This window comes from Schistocerca piceifrons, chromosome 3 (assembly GCF_021461385.2).
Source record: "Schistocerca piceifrons isolate TAMUIC-IGC-003096 chromosome 3, iqSchPice1.1, whole genome shotgun sequence".
In the NCBI taxonomy this organism is placed as follows: domain Eukaryota; kingdom Metazoa; phylum Arthropoda; class Insecta; order Orthoptera; family Acrididae; genus Schistocerca; species Schistocerca piceifrons.
This window is the reverse complement of record NC_060140.1, coordinates 78,465,396-78,489,427: the sequence shown is the minus strand read 5'-3', so window position 1 is coordinate 78,489,427 and position 24,032 is coordinate 78,465,396. Positions and strand designations below refer to the sequence as shown.

The 24,032-nt window shown below is 45.8% G+C and overlaps 1 non-coding gene across 1 annotated transcript; it reads right to left on the bottom strand.

The window, feature by feature from the left end:
- Window positions 1-23,609: 23,609 nt before the first annotated feature.
- Trnas-cga lies at window positions 23,610-23,683 on the bottom strand. Its single transcript has one exon. It is a non-coding gene; the product is annotated as a tRNA-Ser (tRNA).
- Window positions 23,684-24,032: the final 349 nt, after the last annotated feature.

Here is a 24,032-nt window from a genome sequence, read left to right as displayed (position 1 = left end):
GACTCGCCGCATCCGGGCCCCTGTCCTTGCCGCCTTGCAAAGCACCACACCCTCCTCACAGGCTTTGACCGTACATAGCAAGACTGTTGATATTTTTAAAAATATCCGTTATATGATATATCGATACTTTAAAAAGATACATTATCGCTCCTCGAAATGTCAAGAAAAGATATCAACATATCGACCGAAAATATCGACGTACAGCTCTATAAAAATATCGGCTGCCCATTGTAAATATACTGTTTAGAGATGTATATTTAACTACTAAACTATCAGCTTAATAAGTCACGGCTGCAAAATACTACCATGAATCCTTTACAGACGAATCGAAAAACTGGTAGAAACCGAGCTCGGGGAAGACCAGTTTGGATTCCGCAGAAATGTTGGAACACGTGTGGCAATACTGGTCCTACGACTTATCTTAGAATAAAGATTAAGGAAAGGCAAACGTACTTTTCCAGCAGTTGTAGACTTAGTGAAAGCTTTTGACAATGTTGACTGGAATACTCTCTTTCAAATTCTGAAGGTGGCAGGGGTCAAATACAGGGAGCGAAAAGCTATTTACGATTTGTACTGAAACCAGATGGCAGTTATAAGAGTAGAGAGGTATGAAAGGGAAGCAGTGGTCTGCAAGGGAGTGAGATCCCCGATGATATTCAATCAGCATATTGAGCAAGCAGTAAAGAAACAAAAGAAAAATTTGGAGTAGGAATTAAAATCCATGGAGAAAAAATAAAAACTTTGAGGATACCAATGACATTGTAATTCTGTCGCAGACAGCGAAGGACCCGGACGAGCAATTCAACGGAATGGATAGTGTCTTGGAAGGAGGATATAAGATGAACATCAACAAAAGCAAAACGAGGATATGAATGTAGTCGAATTAAATAAGGTGATAGTGAGGGAATTACACTCCTGGAAATTGAAATAAGAACACCGTGAATTCATTGTCCCAGGAAGGGGAAACTTTATTGACACAGTCCTGGGGTCAGATACATCACATGATCACACTGACAGAACCACAGGCACATAGACACAGGCAACAGAGCATGCACAATGTCGGCACTAGTACAGTGTATATCCACCTTTCGCAGCAATGCAGGCTGCTATTCTCCCATGGAGACGATCGTAGAGATGCTGGATGTAGTCCTGCGGAACGGCTTGCCATGCCATTTCCACCTGGCGCCTCAGTTGGACCAGCGTTCGTGCTGGACGTGCAGACCGCGTGAGACGACGCTTCATCCAGTCCCAAACATGCTCAATGGGGGACAGATCCGGAGATCTTGCTGGCCAGGGTAGTTGACTTACACCTTCTAGAGCACGTTGGGTGGCACGGGATACATGCGGACGTGCATTGTCCTGTTGGAACAGCAAGTTCCCTTGCCGGTCTAGGAATGGTAGAACGATGGGTTCGATGACGGTTTGGATGTACCGTGCACTATTCAGTGTCCCCTCGACGATCACCAGTGGTGCACGGCCAGTGTAGGAGATCGCTCCCCACACCATGATGCCGGGTGTTGGCCCTGTGTGCCTCGGTCGTATGCAGTCCTGATTGAGGCGCTCACTTGCACGGCGCCAAACACGCATACGACCATCATTGGCACCAAGGCAGAAGCGACTCTCATCGCTGAAGAAGACACGTCTCCATTCGTCCCTCCATTCACGCCTGTCGCGACACCACTGGAGGCGGGCTGCACGATGTTGGGGCGTGAGCGGAAGACGGCCTAACGGTGTTCGGGACCGTAGCCCAGCTTCATGGAGACGGTTGCGAATGGTCCTCGCCGATGCCCCAGGAGCAACAGTGTCCCTAATTTGCTGGGACGTGGCGGTGCGGTCCCCTACGGCACTGCGTAGGATCCTACGCTCTTGGCGTGCATCCGTGCGTCGCTGCGGTCCGGTCCCAGGTCGACGGGCACGTGCACCTTCCGCCGACCACTGGCGACAACATCGATGTACTGTGGAGACCTCACGCCCCACGTGTTGAGCAATTCGGCGGTACGTCCACCCGGCCTCCCGCATGCCCACTATACGCCCTCGCTCAAAGTCCGTCAACTGCACATACGGTTCACGTCCACGCTGTCGCGGCATGCTACCAGTGTTAAAGACTGCGATGGAGCTCCGTATGCCACGGCAAACTGGCTGACACTGACGGCGGCGGTGCACAAATGCTGCGCAGCTAGCGCCATTCGACGGCCAACACCGCGGTTCCTGGTGTGTCCGCTGTGCCGTGCGTGTGATCATTGCTTGTACAGCCCTCTCGCAGTGTCCAGAGCAAGTATGGTGGGTCTGACACACCGGTGTCAATGTGTTCTTTTTTCCATTTCCAGGAGTGTAGATTCGGAAATGTGACACTTAATGTAGTAGATGAGTTTTGCTATCTGGGGAGAAAAAAACTGATGATGGTCGAAATTGAGAGGATATAAAATATAGGCTGGCAATGGCAAGGAAAGCGTTTCTGAAGCAGAGAAGTTTGTTAACATCGAGTATAGATTTAATTGGGTTGGGTTGGATTATTTGCGGGACGAGATGAGACAGCGAAGGTCATAAGTCTAATCGGATTAGGGAAGGACGGGGAAGGAAGTCGGCCGTGCCCTTTCAAAGGAACCATCCCGGCATTTGCCTGGTGCCACTTAAGGAAATCACGGAAATCCTAAATCAGAATGGCCAGACGTGGGATTGAACCGTTGTCCTCCCGAATGCGGGTCCAGTGTGCTATAGATTTAAGTGTCAGGACGTCTTTCCAAAAGTATTTGTATGGAGTACAGCCATGTATGGAAGTGAAACATGAATAGTTTAGACAAGAAGAGTCAGTGTGCTATAGATTTAAATGTCAGGACGTCTTTTCCAAAAGTATTTGTATGGAGCGCAGCCATGTATGGAATTGAAACATGAATAGTTTAGACAAGAAGAGCATAGAAGCTTTCGATATGTGGTGGTACAGAAGAATGTTGAAGATTAGATGGGTAGATCACGTAAATAATGAGGAGGTACTGAACAGAATTGAAGAGGAATATGTGGCACAACTTCACTGGAAGAAGGGAGCGGTCGGTAGCACATGCTCTAGGGCATCAAGGGATCAGCAGTTTGTTATTGGAGGGCAACGTGGAGGGTAAAAATCGTAGAGGGAGACCAAGAGATGAATACACTAAGCAGATTCAGAAAGATGTATGTTGCAGTAGGTACTTGGAGATGAAGAAGGCTGCACAGGATAGAGTCGCATGCAGAGCTGCATCAAACCAGTCTCTGGACTGAAGAGTGAAGTACGACATATTTAAGTATTGATTTATTATTAGGTATTCTGTACGTCAACAAGGTAGCAGCATGCTTATCCCCCCTTACAGCAAAAACTGTGAGGAAAATAATGCACGTTCACGCTTGGAGTTAACCACTTTGCTAACAATGGTAATGGCATGTGAGTGGCACAATTAAAGGTGTCCGGTGGTCCGTCGCTCGGTGTCGGCACATATTGGATTTGTCCTGAACACTTCATGTCGACATCCCTGTTTTTTTCATTTCCGCAAACGCCAGCGATCTAGCAGTCGTAGTGTCAAAATTGTGGAGTGCAGTTAAACGTTGCAGTTTCTGTTGGTAGCGTCGAGTGCCGATTGCGTCAGCATTTTCCCTCACACGTCGCTGCCCACAGCAGAGACTAGTCATTCTAATTTTTGTTCATCATTTCCAGCAACTGTTTTTGAAGAACACCGATGTGAAGAAGTAGCATTCTAGTTGCGTTAAGAATTGTTTTTTAACGCAAACTGGTATGCTATTTCTTCACATCGGAAATCTTGTTATCCCTTTCACACCGTAACCCCCAGTGCAAGTGGACTTCTTGTGCCACCTATAATAGCTTCACACAGTGAAAGAGAAAGACTGGACGTGATGAAAGCTCAAAGTAGTGAGACTCTTTCACACAGTAAAAGTTAAATTATGTCTTATTACAATTTCAAAAGATCAATTTCAAATATTAACCGAAAATTGTAAAATGTCGTAATATAAATTAAAAATATCGGCGCTTGACCTTGCCATTTCGATATCGATATATCGCGGACTGAAGAGTCGAGGATGTCGATACATTGTCTAAAAATTATCTATATTTTACCAACAGCTCAAAATGCATAGACATTAACCGCGCTCACCTCCACCAGTGTCGTGTTAAGATTCGAAACAGAAGTGTACAGTGCGTTTAAAATTTGAAATCACGCGGCTTTCTCATTGTTAGCCGAGGAAAATATTTCAGACACACTACTGCTCGGAATCGATCCGAAAAGCTCTCAAGATGTGGCATAAAGGGCGTTAGTGAAACCATACCTTGAGACGTTGATTCCCACACGTTTCTCGACGAAATACGACATTTCGCAGTGCGATGAGCAAGAAGACGATTTACTACTCTACTGGCAGTTCCCGGACAATTTAACCCTACTCTGAAGACGTTGTGGGGCTGCAAGCCTGTTGAACGTGATCTAACCAGTTCGGAGTGTAGTGCGATCATAAGTTTCGCACCAGTATATTGGATGGAACTACTATGGGCCGTTCAAAACCATTCGGTGAAATCTGAGCGTGATCTGAAGCAGCAAAAGGGTGTTTATGTGTTTTCAACATGTTTCGCACCCTGCTGTGACGTGATCACAGAGGGGTGCGACTCTGATATGTGCTGTAACTGGTAGCTGGAAGCAAATGGGCGGAACGAGTGATTTTAGCGTTAGAGGACACTCCAAAAATTAATAAAATGCATCACGGAATAGTATCTGAAATCATTCATTAGCAAAAAATTCTTGAAAATGACAAGGTCGAAACATAGGCGGTTGTCGACGACTTCAGTATTCCCGTTAGTTATTTGATAAATGTATACGCCGAGGAAAACTAAGGTGTTATTTTGGATTTAGTTGTCGAATACATATTCATATGGTCACATAGTCCAATGGAAACATCCCACATCTCCCCTGCCAAAGAAATCTAAAGCTGTTCACGCAGGATCCGGACCGAGCGAGGTGGCGCATTGGTTAGCACATTGGACTCGATTACGCGTGGTTCAAATCTGTGTCCGGCCATCGTGATTTAGGTTTCCCGTGATTTCCCCAAATCGCTTCAGGCAAATGCCAGGATGATTCCTTTGAAAGGGGACAGCCGATTTCCCTCTCCGCCACGCGGTCTAGGGCGCCTTATAATGGTTACCGCGGGTCTTCCCGTCGGAAGTTCTATTCAAATTGTTCAAATGGCTCTGAGCACTATGGGACTTAACAGCTATGGTCATCAGTCCCCTAGAACTTAGAACTACTTAAACCTAAGTAACCGAAGAACGTCACACAACACCCAGTCAACACGAGGCAGAGAAAATCCCTGACCCCGCCGGGAATCGAACACGGGAACCCGGGAGCGGGAAGCGAGAACGCTACCGCACGACCACGAGTTGCGGACTCGGAGGTTCGAGTCCTCCCTTGGGCAAGGGTGTTTGTGTCGTCATTAGCGTAAGCTAGTTTACGTTAGATTAATTAGTGTGTAAGCCGAGGGACCGATGATCTCAGCAGTTTGGTCCCATAGAACCTTACCACAAATTTCCAAAAAATTCACTCTCCTTCCTTCCCTAACAGACCGATGACCTTGCTGTTTGGTCCCCTCCCCCATATCAACCAACCAACAAATCCCGGCAAGGTCATGATGATTTGCTTCTTCCAGTGCATTAGTACTTTGCTTGTCGAGTTCCTCGAGAGAGTAACCACAATAAATACGCAGCGTCATGAAGATCTTCACAGAAAATGCGATGTGCTATAGAGTCAAATCTCCCAGGCATGCTGTCGGACGAAATCATCCTGTTGCACGATAACGCCCGACCGCACTCTACCAGTCGGACGAAGGCAACTTTAAGCAGTTTGGCTGGATAACAGCGCAATGTCCTCTACACAGCCCGGATCCCTCATGTGTGATTTTCTCATCTTTGAGGACCTGAAGAAAGACGAGCGTGGACGTCGGTTTCGGTCGGACGAGGAAGTGCAAGAGTGGACGCAGTTGTGGATCCATCAGCGGCCGACCGTCTCCTGTCTCCCAACGGAATAAATATCTTAACGTGTGAAGTGATAAAGTGTATATCTACATAGACACTCCGGATTGTACTGTATGGTGCGTGGCGGAGGGTATCCTGCTCCAGTAGTAGTCATTTCCTTTCCTGTTCCACTTGGAAATATAGCGAGGGGAAAATGACTATCTATACGCCTCCGCAGGAGTCCTAATTTCTTGTACCTTGTCTTCGCGGTCCTTAAGCTCAGTGTATGTGGTTGATAGTAGAAAGAATCGTTCGGCAATCGGCTTCAAATGCCGATTCTCTAAATTTTTGCAATAGTTTCTCGAAAAGAACGTCACTTTCCCTATAGGGGCTCTCATTTTAGTTCCAAAGGATCTCTGTAATGCCTACGTGTTGTTCCACCCTAGTGGCAACCAATCTAGTAGCCTGCCTCTGAATTGCTTCGATGTCTTCTGTCAATCTCACCTGGCGCAGATTCTAAACTCTCGAGCAGTACTCAAGAACAGGTGGCTCTGTGTCCTATATGCGGACTCCTTCACAGGTGAACGACTATTTTCTAAAATTCTCCCAATAAACCGAAGTCCATCATTCTTCTTCCCTACCAAAGGTTAGTTCCATTTCGTATCGCTTTGAAAGGTTACGCCCACAAACACACATCAAAAAAAGTTTTGCAACACCCCGGTTCCCAGAAATCCTGAAGATAAATGTTGACTGTGGATATTGTATCACAGACACAGTCCCTTTGTTCAGAGATGTCACTAAACCCGCCCAATGATGTAAACAAGCATACATGAGCAGCGCCTATTAGACGGAGGGCTTCGACAACCGATCAGTTCCAATCATTCCACCAGGAAGAAGGTACAGGGCTCGTGTTGGCTGCAGGTCAACCATGCCTAGGCGGTCAATACCGCGATTCGATCGCGTCCGCATTGTTACTTTGTGCCAGGAAGGGCACTCAACAAGGGAAGCGTCCAGACGTCTCGGAGTGAACCAAAGCGATGTTGTTCGGACATGGAGGAGATACATAAAGACAGGAACTGTCGATGACATGCCTCGCTCAAGCCGCCCAAGGGCTGTTACTGCAGTGGATGACCGCTACCTGTGGATTATGGCTCGGAGGAACCCTGACAGCAACGCCACCATGTTGAATAATGCTTTTCGTGCAGTCACAGGACGTCGTGCTACGACTCAAACTGTGCAAAATAGGCTTCATGACGCGCAACTTTATTCCCGACGTCGATGGCGACGTCCATCTTTGGAACCACGACGCCATGTGATGGGTCCAACAACATGCGAATGGACCGCTGAGGACGGACATCACGTTCTCTTTACCGATGAGTGTCGCATATATCTTCAACCAGACAATCGCCGGAGACGTGTTTGGAGGCAACCCGGTTAGGCTGAACGCCATAGACACACTGTCTAGCGAGTGCAGCAAGGTGGAGGTTCCCTGCAGTTTTGGGGTGGCATTATCTGACGCCGACGTACGCCGCTGGTGGTCATGGAAAGCGCCGTAACGGCTATACGATACGTGAATACCATCCTCCGACCGATAGTGCAATCTTGTCGGCATCATATTGGCGAGTCAGTCGTCTCCATGGACGATAATTCGCGCCCCCATCGTGCACATCTTGTGAATGATTTCCTTTAGGATAACGACATCGCTCGAGTAGAGTTTCCAGCATGTTCTCCAGACATGAATCCTACCGAACATGCCTGGGATGGATTGGAAAGGACGACGTGACTCACCAACTACTATGAAGGATCTACGCCGAGTGGAACAATCTGGACCGCCAGTCCCTTGATGAACTTGTGGATAGTATGCCGTGACGAATACAGACATGCATCAATGCAAGAGGACGTGCTACTGGATATTACAGGTACTGATGTGTGCAGCGATCTGGACCACCACCTCTGAAGGTCTCGCTGTATGGCGGTATGATGTGCAATGTGTGGTTCCCACGAGCAATAAAAATGGCGGAAATGATGTTTATGTTGATCTCTATCCCAATTTTCTGTACAGGATCCGGAACTCACGGAATCGACGTGACGCAAAACTTTTTTTGATGTGTGTTGAGAGGCACCCACATGCCTTGCCCATACTGTGGCGTCAAGCAGTCATGCCTACAAGTTGAGTGGTCTGCCAAGCGAGTGGATTTATTCTTACTTATCGCAAAACATCAATGACTGATTATGAGCTCTAGTACTCACAATTAAGTTACAAATTATTCTCATGTTTGAACATTACGCAACGGAAGCGGATAACGCATACTGACTATTAGTAATTTACACAACTCTGATTGTTCACTACGCACTGGCAATATCACATTTTCTTTCTTACTCAACGGCTTTCATCAACACGCGGCCATCGCACTGCATGTGAATGGCGCACACATTATAAATTCTGGATATCATGACTAAACACTATTCGAAGAACAAGGCCACCAATCTCTTTCTTTTCACTATCTTTTTTTTTATTCCGATAAATTCTATTATTCTGTTATTACATTTTTATACAATTATTACACATGAGAAACTCCGCCCAGTGGGCATGGCTTTACATTGGTGATTCTCTATCTTATGGTCTCGTAATTATCTAACGCTACAGTGCACTTTCTGGATAGGATGGTGGATCCTTTGCTATATCTCACACTTCGACTCTCACACCCATCATCACAAAAATTTACTCCAGACCGAGCGGTACAAAAAGGAACATGCATAACCCCTGCCTTTGAACCTATCTTGCTACTCTCCCATGCAAACCACACACACTTAAATTACGTGAAATACATCACACTGGCAACATACAATACAACACAAAGAATAGTCACAACGTTAGAATCACATCACTTTCAGCTTTCCCACTTCAATCAGTATTCATCCCAGTTTCACACGACACTGCCCCACTTCGTAACTTTTCTTTGCTACTACAAACTCTGGAAGATATATGCACGTCTTCCTGTGCAATGCAAGCCAAGTGGCGTTGCTGGATAGACGGCTGACTCACCTTGCTTCTCTCTCAGAGTATTAGAGTTTGAATCCAGCGTCACACGGGAACATAACACGCAGAGTAATATTAAGAACATATTCGTCACACACGCGAGTCCTCAACTGATACCATGGACGAGTACTTCTCTTTATCCTTTGTCTCATACACAGATTGAGACTCACACAGTACTCACCACGTGGAAGTACTCGTCTCTAATTTCATGTCCTGCACACGCCATTTCTTAAATATTTCCAACTCATAGTACACACGCCAGTAATTCAGCTTAACTTATGCACTCGGAAGTATTTCAACTTATTGCTACACGTGGTTTCATTGTGACCGTTGGTCACGTCCGAAGATTACTACGATCCCCTTAATATTACCGGCCTGTCATTTAATTCTCCCCCCGATGGTTCCTGAAATAGAGAAATTATTATTCTAAACTACTCTTAAGTATTCCACATGCATACCATTCTCTCCACTCTTTTGTCTTTACGGAGCACACCTAAGACAGGTCTTACCAACACAAGATCCAGCGCCAGAGTGCTGAAACATGGCCGTTCTTCAGGTCAGCTCGCACCTCCGTCAAGGTGGGGGAGCACCTTGCTACCGTATTGGTCAGCCACATTTCAGGCGCTCAAAGCTCAGGTAAGTTTCATCTCTTTGGTTCCACCAAAGGTGACCAAAGGACCGTCTCAAAGATGATCATATATTGCACATTCACTATCTGCGGTTAGCAGACGACCATACATTCATTAATTTCGCAGATCTCACCAAATTGGATATAGGGATTTATTTTGTGGGAGTGCACATGTGATCAATTAAATAAATAAGTTGTCCTTCCTTCCTACACTGGTATCCGGCTTCGGTGTATTAAGTGCAATTGAGTTATTACTACAAAAAATATGTTGTTCTGACAAGAATAACGAAGAATGTTGTATCTATTTTCAATTTCGGGCGGTACTGTACCGTTTCACCGTATTATATATGTGACTCTGTGAAGGAGGATGCTAGTAATAAAGTATCCGAACATTACAGGTTTGATCTTCCTAGTCATCTGCATCAACTTACATTTTTCCACATCAGGGCTAGCTCCCATTCACCACAATAACTGGAAATTTTATATAAGTCGTCTTGTATTTTCCTGCAGTCAGTCAACTTCGACACCTTACCGTACACCACGACATCATCAGCAAACAACCGCAAATTGATGCCCACCCACTCCGTCAAATCATTCACGTAAACGGAGGACAACAGCAGTCCTATCACACTTCCCTGGGGCACTCGTTAACGATACTCCTGTCTCTGATGAACACTCGCCGTGGAGGACAACATATTGGCTTCTGTTATTTAACGTTCGAGCCGATCACATACCTTTTAACTTATTCTATATATTCGTACATTTGTTGACAGTGTGCAATAGGGCACCGTGTCAAATGCTTTCCGGAAATCTAGACATATGGAATCTGCCTATTACCCTTCATTTATAGTTCTGTCATCTAAGAATAGGGCAAACTTAATTATGCTGATTCGTGGACATACACTGCTTAGCCTCACGAAAGTTGATTGAATTCGAACTGAGAATATTTTCAAGGATTCTGTAGCAAACAGAAGCTAGGGATATCGGTCTGTAATTCTGCGGGTCCCTTCTTTTACGATTGTTATACACTGGCCTCCGGTTTTAAATGGAAGCATTCCATGTTCCCGTCGTGACGGGTGTTCGGTTCTCATTTCAGTATCCGTCACTGGTTGTATAGGAGTGCTTCAGACACCATTGATAACTGACTCATTTAGATACCACACCATTAAAACAAGTCACCTGTTCTCCGTGTGTCGTTTCTGATCGCAGGTTGTCCAGAAATTTCAGTGCTTGCCTCTCTGGAGCTGGAGGCAGCTAGCTGCAGGGGCGACGGAGCCCGGCGCCAGCGTGGCGCCTCGGCGGCGGTCTGCGGTCGTCGCGGCCTCCTGCGGCTGCTTCCCCCTGCGGCCTGTGGCTGCCTCACCCAGCCTCTGCTCCTGCGGTTACGCCGCGTTTCTTACGTAAGGCGGCCGCCAGCAGACGCTGCCGAGCGGCTCGCATTTCGCATTTCTGCCCGCGACCACATGACTGCCCTTTCCTCTTGGTATATTTTTACCCCTACAGGCTCTTCTGCTCAACACTTTTGTAACCGACTTTCGCGTCAGTAAACATTTATTAATTTGGTGCTGAACCAGCAGTAAGGGCTGAAACATGAGTAAACCATGATGACCTTCTACACAAAGATTCAAATTTGTTGCCGTCAATCTTCCGAGATGTCTGATGCGTTAAGTGTAGATGATGAGAAGATTCAAGGGTACATATAAGCTGATGTAGCTGAGGCGTGTATCGACTCGTGCTACACCTTGTGTTTAGATTGCATTGGTTTTCCTTTTCTTCCCCTGACATGTTTCTTTGATATGTTGTCTGTCATTAAGTGGCTGCTTGGTTGTCTTTTCCCTCTGCCATCGATATCTGCGTTTTGCTTCCGGGAAGCTGCTCTCGAGGAAGTGAGATCTTTGACCGGTTGTAACCTCGTGTGGTGGCGCGGAAGTAGGGGCGTTGCGCGAGAGAGTGTGGTGGACACGGGAGGGCAGTGTGGCTCTCCAGCGCGAAGCAGGCGTGGTCGGTTGTATCGAATCGCCACGTGATGTGTGTCGGTTCTGTATAACGAGCGGGTCGAGTTGATGGAAGAGCTCCCCGCGTGTTGGTTGTTTACAGAATCGCCCCACGAGTAGTTGCTGTTCATTTTGTCCTGATGGAACGTTAACAAGCTTCTTTAAATCCTCCGTTTCAACACGGGAGTTTAAAAGGAGACACCTAATATGGAGGAGCGGTCACTACCCGTCAACGTTGCAGAGAAGACGTGAACTCCGGTGACAGAGCGTGTTGTCGCGTGACCGTGGCGTGTTGGGTACGCTGGCGACGCGTGCGCGGTCGGATGTGTGGATCCTTGCCATTGGAGGTCGTCTACTACCTGTTCGAGCATAATTGCAAGTTCGTGGAAGGTTTAATCATTAGGTAATAATTTTGTGCAACCAGCGTCTCTTCTGCCTTGGGGCCTCCGGCGACCGGGTTTCCTGTCCCTGGCACCGGTGTAACTGAAGACAATGATCTTTCCTCCTCTTCTCGTTACTGTCCGATGAGAGGTGTAGTTTTGGCAGGTTAATTGCTTCGCTATTCTGTCGTATGTTATGAGTAAATTCATGCTTCTTGTTGGTTGATCATGTGGTCGCTCATTCAGAACTGTGTGGTGTAATGTTTCTTTGCACGAGGTTAGCTCTAATTCTGTCAGCAAGTTAAGCCATCTTATTACAAGTTTTCGCTGGCTAAAAGTCGGTGCAGTGACCAGCCTGAGGGTGGCAATTGTGTTTACTGGCGTATTTAAATTGGTCAGTGTTCTATCTAGCCTGAGCATCCCTGAGTGGGTGATTTGTGGCCGCCTTACACGGGTCCGTCATATCTGTTATGTTCTAATGATATTGCACGACACTTTTGTTTAAAATTTTTTTAAATTCCTCCAAGTTTGTAAATTACTTTTATTGCCATTAATCGTGTGTTTGCTGAGACCTGTTTAATTTTTAATGGCGGTGTTGGTAGCTTCACTACCTCATCGTACCTTATTAACAAAGTTCTGTATTTACTTTAGTACCCTGTTTACTAACGTTCTTTAAATTTTTTAAATTGTTGTAGTGCTATAAATTGCTTTGATTGGCGTTAGCGGCGTGTTTTAAAAGGTAGTTTATTGCCATACTGCTAGCTTTAGTGTTTTCTTTTTTTTTAATTTTTTTAACTGTTGTATTGCTATAAATTACTTGATTGCCGTTAGCGGCGTGTTTGAAAAGGTTAAGGTTGTTTATTGCCGTACTGCTAGTTTCTGTAAGACACGAATAAAACATTTGTGAAAATCTCAACTCGACAGTGAATTACTAGAAATTTGGCCCCGTTTCCCAACTTGAGGTGTGGCTTGTAGTAACCGTAACCACTGTGTGTGTCAGTAACTTTTACTATTGGGGAGATAATTGAACCAGGCTTTGCTGATATTGTCATTATACAGGGTGGTTCTAAAACGATACCACATGTTTGAAAACCGAGGACTCTGCAAACAAGAAAAAGAGAGCAACGCTCATTTTGTCGACGATTGAAGGAAGCTCTGAAGTTTCATTTGGTTGCTCATTTCGTCGCTAGAAGCGCTGTTGTCCACGTAACATTAATTTCTGTTGCGAATATGGCGGCTGCTCAACAAAAGGCTTTTTGTGTTATCGGGTGCGGCAGAAATAAGTCAACGACAGGTGTTCAGCGTGCATTTTGAAACAAGTATGGTGTTCAGCTTCCTGATAGGTGGTGTATCGTACGTTGGTATACACACTTCACAAAGAAATTGTGTTTGTGCTGAGGTAGAAGTTCCGGAAGGTTGCGCATGAGTGAAGAAAATTTTAGCCGCATTCGGGAAGCATTTCTTCGCAGTCCGGGAAAATAGACCCTCCGAACTAGCAGAGAGCTGCAAATTCAGTCAAACGACAATTTGGAGATCCTAAGGAAAAGATTACTAATGAAACCTTATCGTCTACAATTGGTTCAAGCCCTTTCCGAACCTGATAAGGTGTAAAGCATCGAGTTCTGAGTGTTTGTCCTTGAGCAAATGAAAACAGATGACCGATTCATTTTGAAGCTAGTGTTTAGCGATGAAGCAACATTTCACGCATCAGGGGAAGTCAATTGACACAATGTCCGTATATGGGGTGCTGAGAATCCGTGGGGAACAATTCAGCATGAACGTGATCCACCAAAGGTGAACGTCTTCTGCGCCATTTCAGCCAGTAAATTTTCTGATCCTTTCTTCTTCGAATGTGCAATAACTGAGCAAACCTATCTGGAAATGTTGCAGAATTGGCTGCTCCCTCAAGTCGAAGAAGATGCACGTCATTTCATATCGCAGCAGGATGGGGCACCACCCCATTGCCACTTACCTGTCGGTGCCCATTGGAACGAAAGTTACCCACAGCAGAGGATCGGCCGCCAGGCCAGCAACTCGTGACTTCATCACTGGTCTCCAAGAAGCCCTGACCTCAGCCCGTGTGATTTTTTCTATTGGCGTGCGTCAAAGGTACGGTGTTCCGACCACTTCTACCAGCTAACATTGAGGAGGTAAAAGAAGGAATAACAGCAGCTATCCATACTGTTACGCCGTAGATGCTACAGAGAATGTGAAACCAGTTCGAGTATTGAGTTGATGTCGACAGAGTGTCTGGAGGGGGTCCTATTGAACCCTTCTGAAAATGATTTCTACTGAAAAAAACTTTGTTAAGTACTCTTCACATTTATTAATCACCCAAGGTTCCATCATGTTTCTTTGATGAAATACAGATTTTCAAACTTGTGGTATTCTTTTTGAATCACCCTGTATTTGGCTATAATCTGAATTTTTAGCGGTTACTTATCACGTTCAAAATGTAGTAAGTTATTCTTAATACTTAGATAAAAAAATCTGCGTACCAGTTTCTTAATGTCATTCTAGGAACTCTCGCAACAGTTTTCTAAATTTAGGTGTATGATATGTAGCAATTTTTATTGCACAAAAATTTAAATAAATTTGACAGAAATGCACTTTGGAAATTTTTGTACCACAGGAAGCTGTACAGTGCAGTATGTACAAATACTGCAGCAAAATTCACCTTTTTATGGCAATGATTCACCAGAAAATGTTCCTTAAACACTGAAAAATGAAAGTTGGTGGAAATGCAGAAAAAAGATTTTCTTAGTATTTATGCCGCACGTTAATGTTGGCCATGACCATACATTTGGCACTTTTGGTCCTCATGTATCTCTTTCATTCTAGTCTATGCTTCTTGCATGCCCTTTTGACAATATCCTTCGCTGACATTTCAGAAATATCAATACGCACATCATCAGTCTTCTTCAATAAATTTACCGAGAAGCAAACTGAATGAAATCCTAGTTTCATAAGGGTCTTGACTCTTCTATTGTTTCCATCATTGAGCATCACACAAGCATAATTTGAGGAAATTTTAACAGTAATATAGGGTCAAAATATAGTGTTTGGGCATATGTTGTAAATGAGGTTACTAAAATTTGCCTTCTGGGCGCGTTTTAGTTAATAAATCGTACTTAATCGTACCGTAAATGGACTCACAGCTTTCCATATTCTGCAGATGTTTTTTTATGGCGGCAGGAAACAATAAAATATCACAAACAAGGATAGTGTTTAAAACAACATGGCTTTTACATCATTCGCAGCACGAATTAAACTCTGAAAACTTGAGATAATATTTCTCACAGGCTTCGTAGCTAACTGCTGGCAAAAAATTCAACATCCTTGAGCAGTTTTACGTACATCCCCCCTTAAGGCCCGGGTAGGCAACCCGCGGTCTGCGGGGCGGATCCGTCCCGGTACTGATTTCAAACCGGCCAACAAAAGAAATATGTGGGAGACAGAGACAGCGAGTTAAAGGCCCCCTCAGACTTTCAATATTATTGTCAGTAATTCAGCATACCGACTATCTAAGGGCTAGTATTGTCGTATTGTGAGTACAAGAAGTATTGATGAACGGTACTGAAGCGACCAAGATATTCTCAGTGTTACCAATACGTATTGAGTGTCTGAGAATGAGACTTAACGGTTTGCGAATTCGTCATAATGCTGTTCGCGTTTTTCCAGTTCCGCTTCAGTATAATACAGCCGATATGCATTATGTAAATTGCAGGTGGCTAGGAGAGAAAGGAGAGGAGATGAATAAGAAGGCACTGGTCCGAAAGAACACACATTTACATAGCAGATATGTGTTAAGTCCAAGCGTTTTAGATTTTTATACTTTTCAGAATCAATAAAGAAATGATGGCGTAACTTATTTAAAGTAACAGAAACAATCCGTGCCTATGCGAACAGTTATCAGAAGTATTTTTGGACAAATATTTAAAAAAAAACATGCTAATAGTGTTTGTGGCTAGTAACACACTCTAATACACTCATATTGGCACGTTACCCCATACACACTACCATCACCGACGCCATAGTTTACCGAGCGAGGTGGCGCTGTGGTTAGCACACTGGACTCGCATTCGGGAGGACGACGGTTCAAACCAGGTTCCGACCATCCTGATTTAGGTTTTCCACCGTTCCGTAAATCGCTTCAGGCAAACACAGTGGTGATTCCTTTGAAAGGGCACCACCGACTTTCTTTCCCGTCATTTCCTAATCCGATGGAATCGATGACCTCGCTGTTTGGTCCACTCCCCCAAATCACCCAACCAACGCCATAGTTTCGGTTTTATGCGCTAGGTCTGCTGCTTACGCGTCGCACGACCAGGCGGTCCACCAGCTTAAGTATCATCATGCCCGCGGATCACGAAAGATTGCAGATACTTGCATTAAGGAATAGTCGATTTGATAATGGAGAGAAGAGTGGGGAATAAAAGTTATAGATCAAGACTCAGGCTTGCTTAAAATATAGAGGTTAAAACAGACGTGGGCCGCAACAGTTACACACAGATGAAGAGGCTCGACAGGATAGCTTAGTGTAGTGAATAGAATCAAACCAATCTTCGGACCGAAGACCACAACAAGAACACCATACCCTGTTATGAAACAGAGCTGTTTAACTTACCCTTTCCTTACTGACAGAATAAAAGTTGGAAAAAGAATTACATGTTATGGAAACGTATGCAACGCATTTAAGACTTTTCCTCCTGAAAAGTATGTCACAATTGCGCTGGCACGATGCAGCTATCAGTGCAACACACATCAAATAAAAGTTGAATTATCGTGAATATCTTCGTCAGCTCCTTCTTTACCGTACAAATTCCATCGTATTTACCTTCTGCTTTCGGTGTATCAGGCCCTGCTGTCTATTGTACATGTTTATTGTTTGAAAGCATACTTCGACCACGAAAATGTCGTATTGACTTCAACGTAAGAAATTATTAAAGTATTAGATGAAACATCAGTCCCCTTTACGCAATATTTCGTTTCACGGATACTGCATTGCAGTGTCTATGCGCTACATTTAACATGGAATCTTTAGCTGCTAATACAGTGCATGCTTCATGAAATAGTTTTCTTCGCATAGTTCGTAACTGATTCATCTTAAGAACTTACGTGAAAAATTAACGCACTTATTACCTTGCTGGAAGAAATATCCGTACACCTGGAAGGACAACGTCGATTTTGATCTGATGACGGCATATGCCACCTGGATGATAGTAGATGTATTGATAACAGTTTCAACGTCGTCCTCCAACAAGTAGCGCTGTGGCATAGCTAACAGAGCGCCGTTTATGTCTACCCTTTGTTAGAGAATCCACACAGCCACAGGGCTCAGTGTGGTGAGTGAACCATGCCACAGAGACGCAGTCATGCTTCGTACAGCCAACTGAGCGAGTTCGAAAAGGGTCGGTTCGAAGAATTGCCACTCAAGTTGGACCTACTGTTTCAGTTTGCAGTGACGCTGGTACCAGTGGCCACGCGGACATTCTCGCACCCGTAGACGAGGTTCTGAACGTCCAGGCAGCACAGGTGCCCGCCAGACTCGTCCTATTGTAAGGAGAGCAGAGGCAAATCGCATACGTATCACAGCACAGGTAAGTAGGGTTCGTGAGGCCAGACATGTCAACACGAACTGCTGGGACCGGTTATTGGCAGTGGGACCACGGACACGAACTCTTCTAGCTTGTCTTCCACTCACGCCACATCATCGATGTGAGCAGTTCCACTGGCGCCGTCAGAGAATTACACTACTGGCCATTAAAATTGCTACACCTAGAAGGAATGCAGATGATAAACGGGTATTCATTGGACAAATATATTATACTAGAACTGATATGTGATTACATTTTCACTGCCGGTCTAAGTGGCCGAGCGGTTCTAGGCGCTACAGTCTCGAACCGCGCGACCGCTACGGTCGCAGGTTCGAATCCTGCCTCGGGCATGGATGTGTGTGATGTCCTTAGGTTAGTTAGGTTTAAGTAGTTCTAAGTTCTAGGGAACTGATGACCTCAGATGTTAAGTCCCATAGTCCTCAGAGCCTGTTGGACATTTTCACCCAGTTTGGGTGGATAGATCCTGAGAAATCAGTACCCAGAACAACCACCTCTGGCCGTAATAACGGCCTTGATACGCCTGCGCATTGAATCAGAGATTGGATGGCGTGTACAGGTAAAGCTGCCCATGCACCTTCAAAACGATACCACAGTTCAAGAAGAGTAGTGACTGGCGTATTGTGACGAGCCAGTTTCTCGGCCACCATTGACCAGACGTTTTCAGTTGGTGAGAGATCTGGAGAATGTGCTGGCCAGGGCAGCAGTCGAACATTTTCTGTGCCCAGAAAGGCCCGTACAGGACCTGAAACATGCGGTCGTGCATTATCCTGCTGAAATGTAGGGTTCGCAGGGATCGAATGAAGGGTAGAGTCACGAGTTACATCTGAAATGTCCACTGTTCAGAGTGCCGTCAATGCGAACAAGAGCTGACCGAGACGTGTAAGCAATGGCACCCCACACCATCACGCCGGGTGATACGCCAGTATGGCGATGACGAACACCCGCTTCCAATGTGCGTTCACCGCGATGTCGCCAAACACGGATGCGACCATAATGTTGCTGTAAACAGAACCTGGATTCATCCGAAAAAATGACGTTTGGTCATTCGTCCACCCATGTTCGTCGTTGAGTACACCATCGCAGGCGCTCCTGTCTGTGATGCAGCGTCAAGGGTAACCGCAGCCATGGACTCCGAGCTCATAGTCCACGCTGCTGCAAACGTCGTCGAACTGTTCGTGCAGACGGTTGTTGTCTTGCAAACGTCGCTATCTGTTGACTCAGGGATCGAGACGTTGTAGCACGATCCGCTACAGCCATGCGCATAAGATGCCTGTCATCTCGACTGCTAGTGATACGAGGCCGTTGGGATCCAGCAAGGCGTTCCGTATTACCCGCCTGAACCCACCGATTCCATATTCTGCTAACAGTCATTCGATGTCGACCAACGCGAGCATATCGCAATACGATAAACCGCAATCGCGATAGGCTACAATCCGACCTTTGTCAAAGTCGGAGACGTGATGGTACGCATTTCTCCTCCTTACACGGGCCATCACAACAACATTTCGCCAGGCAACGCCGGTGAACTGCTGTTTGTGTTTGGGAAATCGGTTGGAAACGTTCTTCATGTCAGCACGTTGTAGGTGTCGCCACCGGCGCCAACCTTGTGTGAATGCTCAGAAGAGCTAATAATTTGCATATCACAGCATCTTCTTCCAGTCGGTTAAATTTCACGTCTGTAGCACGTCATCTTCGTGGTCTAGCAATTTTAATGGCCAGTAGTGTACTTGGAACATGGAATGGCGCGCCGTGGTCTTCGGCGATGAAAGCAGTTTCCGCCTGCACACAAGTCATAGTCTTTTGCACTTTTGACATAGACGTGAAGAGCGGTGCCTCGTTGACTACATTTGTCCAAAAACTCTGGCCCCACACCAGGCATATTGGTATGCAGTGCAGCAGGCTACAACTCCCGTTCACCTTCGGTGTTTCTTGAGGGGACGCTAGCCAACCTCAGTACGTGCAGAATGTTGTTAGATCAGTTCTTTTGTCGTGTGTGCTGCTCACAAGATATGCATTCCGCACCCCCGGACCACCAGCCATTGGTCGCCAGTTGCATATTGGAATCACAACACTGATCTAAACATCTGCAGACAATTTCTACGTGAGAAAGTATCCGGTGCATGACGTAACATCCCCCACATTTTTTTAAATGTTTTGGACGAAACTCACCAGCAGAAAGCAACAGAGAAGCCATTTTAGGAGTGAGGCGGAGGAACGCGGGTGCCTCCTGGCGGCAGAGCGGCTGGTAAAGGGCGGCGTTTCGGCGGCGGCCGGCTGCGGCATCTCCAGGGACCACAGCGCAGCGCTGTTTACGGCGGCCGCTGTCAGCGCCGCACGGAGATACGGCCCGGCGCCAGGCTGCGCCCAGCTGCGGGTAAACAGCGCGCCGCGCATTTCGTACGGCAGCTGTTTACCCAGACGGGAATCCCGCCGCCATTGCTGCCTTTCGTAGGGAGACGTAACAGTGCCCTGCTGCTGCGGGGCCGCTCTTTTTCTAAACTATTCCGCTCGGAATAACAACAACACTGAGATAACGGGAATCACTGTGTCGTGGCTCACTTCAAAAAAGCCGTAACGCGTTATTTCTGTCTGCCCGTATTCACATTGACATACAGTGGGCACAACCGCTCTCGTTGTTGTTCTGTCCATTAGGCCTATCACTGTTTTGATGCAGCTTTCCAGGCTAATCTATCTTCTGTAAGTTTCTTCACCTCTGTATAATTACTCCAACTTAATATCCAACTGAACCTCAATATTCCCGCCAGACTGACTATTACATTACATCTCAGGATGTCTCTTATTAATCGGTACCTTCTTTAAACAACTCGTGGCATAAATTTCTTTTGACCCTCATTAGATCCAGTACCTCGTCATAAAATATGTGAATCACTGAGTATTTCGTTTCCTTTTTTTGCCTCCAGAAATTCATCTCTGGATCTACTAATATTGCTTTCTGTTGCTGTTTCCCACTACGTACCTCTGTACCATAAATAATTGTTCGCAATTTGCTTCATTGCAGATTCCAGTGTTTTTTCGCAGCGAACTCAGTTTCGTAAAGAAACAAGTCAGCCTTTCAACCTTCTTTGAAGAAATAATAAAAAAGTTATTCGTTGTGCCGAACTAGGAACAGTGTTTAAATTTATGTTTGAGGGGTTTTCAAAAGAAGAGGAACGGAACAACACGATGGGTATAACTGAAGTTTTTACTCAAAAGTAGTCACCAGACGCGTGAGCAGAACCATTCCACTGCTTCACAAGCCGACAGATTCCCTGTTCCCAAATTCCTGTGGCTGTGATAGGAGTCAGTAATCCGCTGTGTTCTGCAGAGCGTTGTCCGAGTTGGTGCGCTCCTCTCTGAGGTGTTTCTTTAGCGGACCAAACAACGGTGGTAACAGGGCGACATGTCCGGGATGTAGGGCGGGTGCCCACGCTGCTCGAACATGAGCTTGGCCTTTACGCTTTGTGTGGCCTCTGAGACGTGGGGCCATGCATTATACTGGAACAGAACCGCCCCCTCCATGAGCAGCCCAAGCCGTTTGCCTTTGATTGACTTCCGTAGGCCGCAGAGTGTCTCATAATACACGTCACTGTTTACGATTTTCCCGTGCTCCAGTATTTCGATGAGTATCGGACATCAGACGTCGAAAAATACGGTGAACATCACCTCGCCTGCTGATGGCACAACTCTGAATTTTTTAGGGAGAGGCGGCGATGCGGGCTTCCATTGCTCACCACATTATCCCAAATCGGCATATGCAAATTTAAACCGGTTTGTTTGTTAAGACATTTTGAATCCTTTTCGTGTGAACACGCCTTATAGCATTTATCTGCTTCTTTTGTAGCTTGCACATGAGGATCCTCAGCAAGTTTTTGATTATTAATTAGGCTAGATATTTTGTTCTTTCTTCAAAAGTTTCTTTATGTATGTTAATTTCGCTTAGATCTCCATATATTTGTTGGTCAACTTTTCAGTTTTGCATCGACGGAGTTACGTTCCAAATTTGTTTCTAGTCTAGTTTCTTTGCGTTGTTTTCCGTAATTTATGATTTCCAAAGCGGGTGTTTAGTGCGCCAGTGTCCTCTCGCTGTCAGGAGCCCGCAGAATTGGTTTTGATCCTGCCTTCCACTCTAGTCTGCTCTGTGCAAGTCTTTTCGCATCTGCTTAAAACCATCATCCTACATGGATATGCAACTGTGTACTTTATTCGAACCTTGCCATTCCTCTACAATTTTTATCTCCCAGTTTCTAAATTACGCTGTTTAAAAGAAGTAGGCACACACATTTATTTCTGTTTCGATACAGGTGGTATCTGTGGTCTTATTTCATGGTTTGGGAACTTCGCTTTCAAAGTTGGCAACAATTAAAGTCATTCACCACCTGTTAGCCTTGTTATGCATCTCAGTGTCACGTGACACCTCAGAAAGAAGTGACTACCAGTGCCACGTGTCTTCTGGGAGGTACACAAATGGAAGTTGTCATTTGTGGACGGTGTATTCAACCAGAGACACGCAACGTGACATCTTAATGCCGTGCAAGTTGCAAGGGCGGTCTGTTTGATCCACAAAGGTTGGACTGTCGATCGAGTTGCTCCAGATGCCAATGCCTCTCCATGTGTCGTCCATAGGTTGTGGACACGTTACAGGCACGCGCGTTGGACAAAGTCGGCGACGCAATAAACTATATATGACCAACTCTCCGTTGCAGCGTCGTGCAGATACCATCACATCATAGAAAGACGATCTCAGACTGGTTACTAGAGCCGGCCGCGGTGGTCTAGCGGTTCTAGGCGCGCAGTCCGGAACCGCGCGACTGCTACGGTCGCAGGTTCGAATCCTGCCTCGGGCATGGATGTGTGTGATGTTCTTAGGTTAGTTAGGTTTAAGTAGTTCTAAGTTCTAGGGGACTGATGACCACAGTAGTTAAGTCCTCCCATAGTGCTCAGAGCCATTTGAACCATTTGGTCACTAGAGCCGCTGTGTCCGATCAAACTGTAATGGACAGGTTACGGGAAAGGACCTTGTGACTCAGATGTCTTCTTTGAGGACCCATCTTGACACGACAACATCTTGCAGCTGCGCTCCAGTTCTGCCGTTCCCATATCAGCATTCGTCACTGGCGAAACGTGTTATTCATAAACGAGCCCAGATATCCTCTCACACTAGGCAATGGTCAAGTTCGTGTGCGGAAACCCGTGGTGTGCGGCACCTGCCAAATGTTGTCCAGGAAATCGACAGATTTCCAAGGTTCTGTGTTGTGGGGACGATTCAGTGTTGACGGCCATACGGATCTTGTCGTCGTCCACGGTAGGCTTATCACCAGGCAGTACATCGAACAGATCCTCTTGGACCACGTGGTGACTGCTGTATACGGTGGTGGCCCCGAATGCCTTGTAATGCCGTGTTCTACGTGGCGGGAGTCAGTAGGGATGTCTTTCGAAGCCTGGATATTGAAATAATGAAATGGCCGGCGATGAGTCCTGACATAAACCCCACACTGCATATGTGGGTCATAATTGACACAAGTATTCGTGGCCATCCTGTTCCTCCACAGACTCTCTAAGAACTCTCATGAGCTGTCATTAAAAAATGAGGACGGATACAACGGGGTGACCTCTGTAGACTTATACGGAGCTTGCCACGTAGGTGTCAGACAGTGATAAACGCACACGGAGGGTATACACGTCACTGACGTTCTCAGTCCAATGAAAAGCACCCAGAACGACGGGGTGAATTGTTCCCGACAATTGTTGGACATTTCAGGTTTTTCTTTTGTGCAAACTACAGAGAATGTAATGATGTTCTTCTGTATATTTAATTTGTGGAAGGTAAAGGTATAATTTGGTAACGTACTGAGACCAGACCGGACCAGATCAAGCAGTAAAGGAAACAAAAGAAAAATTCGGAGTAGGTATTAAAATCCATGGTACAGAAATAAGAATTTTGAGATGAAACTTCCTGGCAGATTAAAACTGTGTGCGCCGACCGAGACTCGAACTCGGGACCTTTGCCTTTCGCGGGCAAGTGCTCTACCAACTGAGCTACCGAAGCACGACTCACGTCCGGTACTCACAGCTTTACTTCTGCCAGTACCTCGTCTCCTGCCTTCCAAACTTTACAGAAGCTCTCCTGCGAACCTAGCAGAACTAGCACTCCTGAAAGAAAGGATATTGCGGAGACATGGCTTAGCCACAGCCTGGAAAAATTTTGAGGTTCGCCGATGACGTTGTAATTCTGTCAGAGACAGCAAAGGACCTGGAAGAGCAGCTGAACGGAATTGACAGTGTCTTGAAAGGAGGATATAGGATAAAAAATCAACAAAATCAAAATGAGGATGATGGAATGTAGTCGAATTAAGTCGGCTGATGCTGAGGGAAGTAGATTAGGAAATGAGACACTT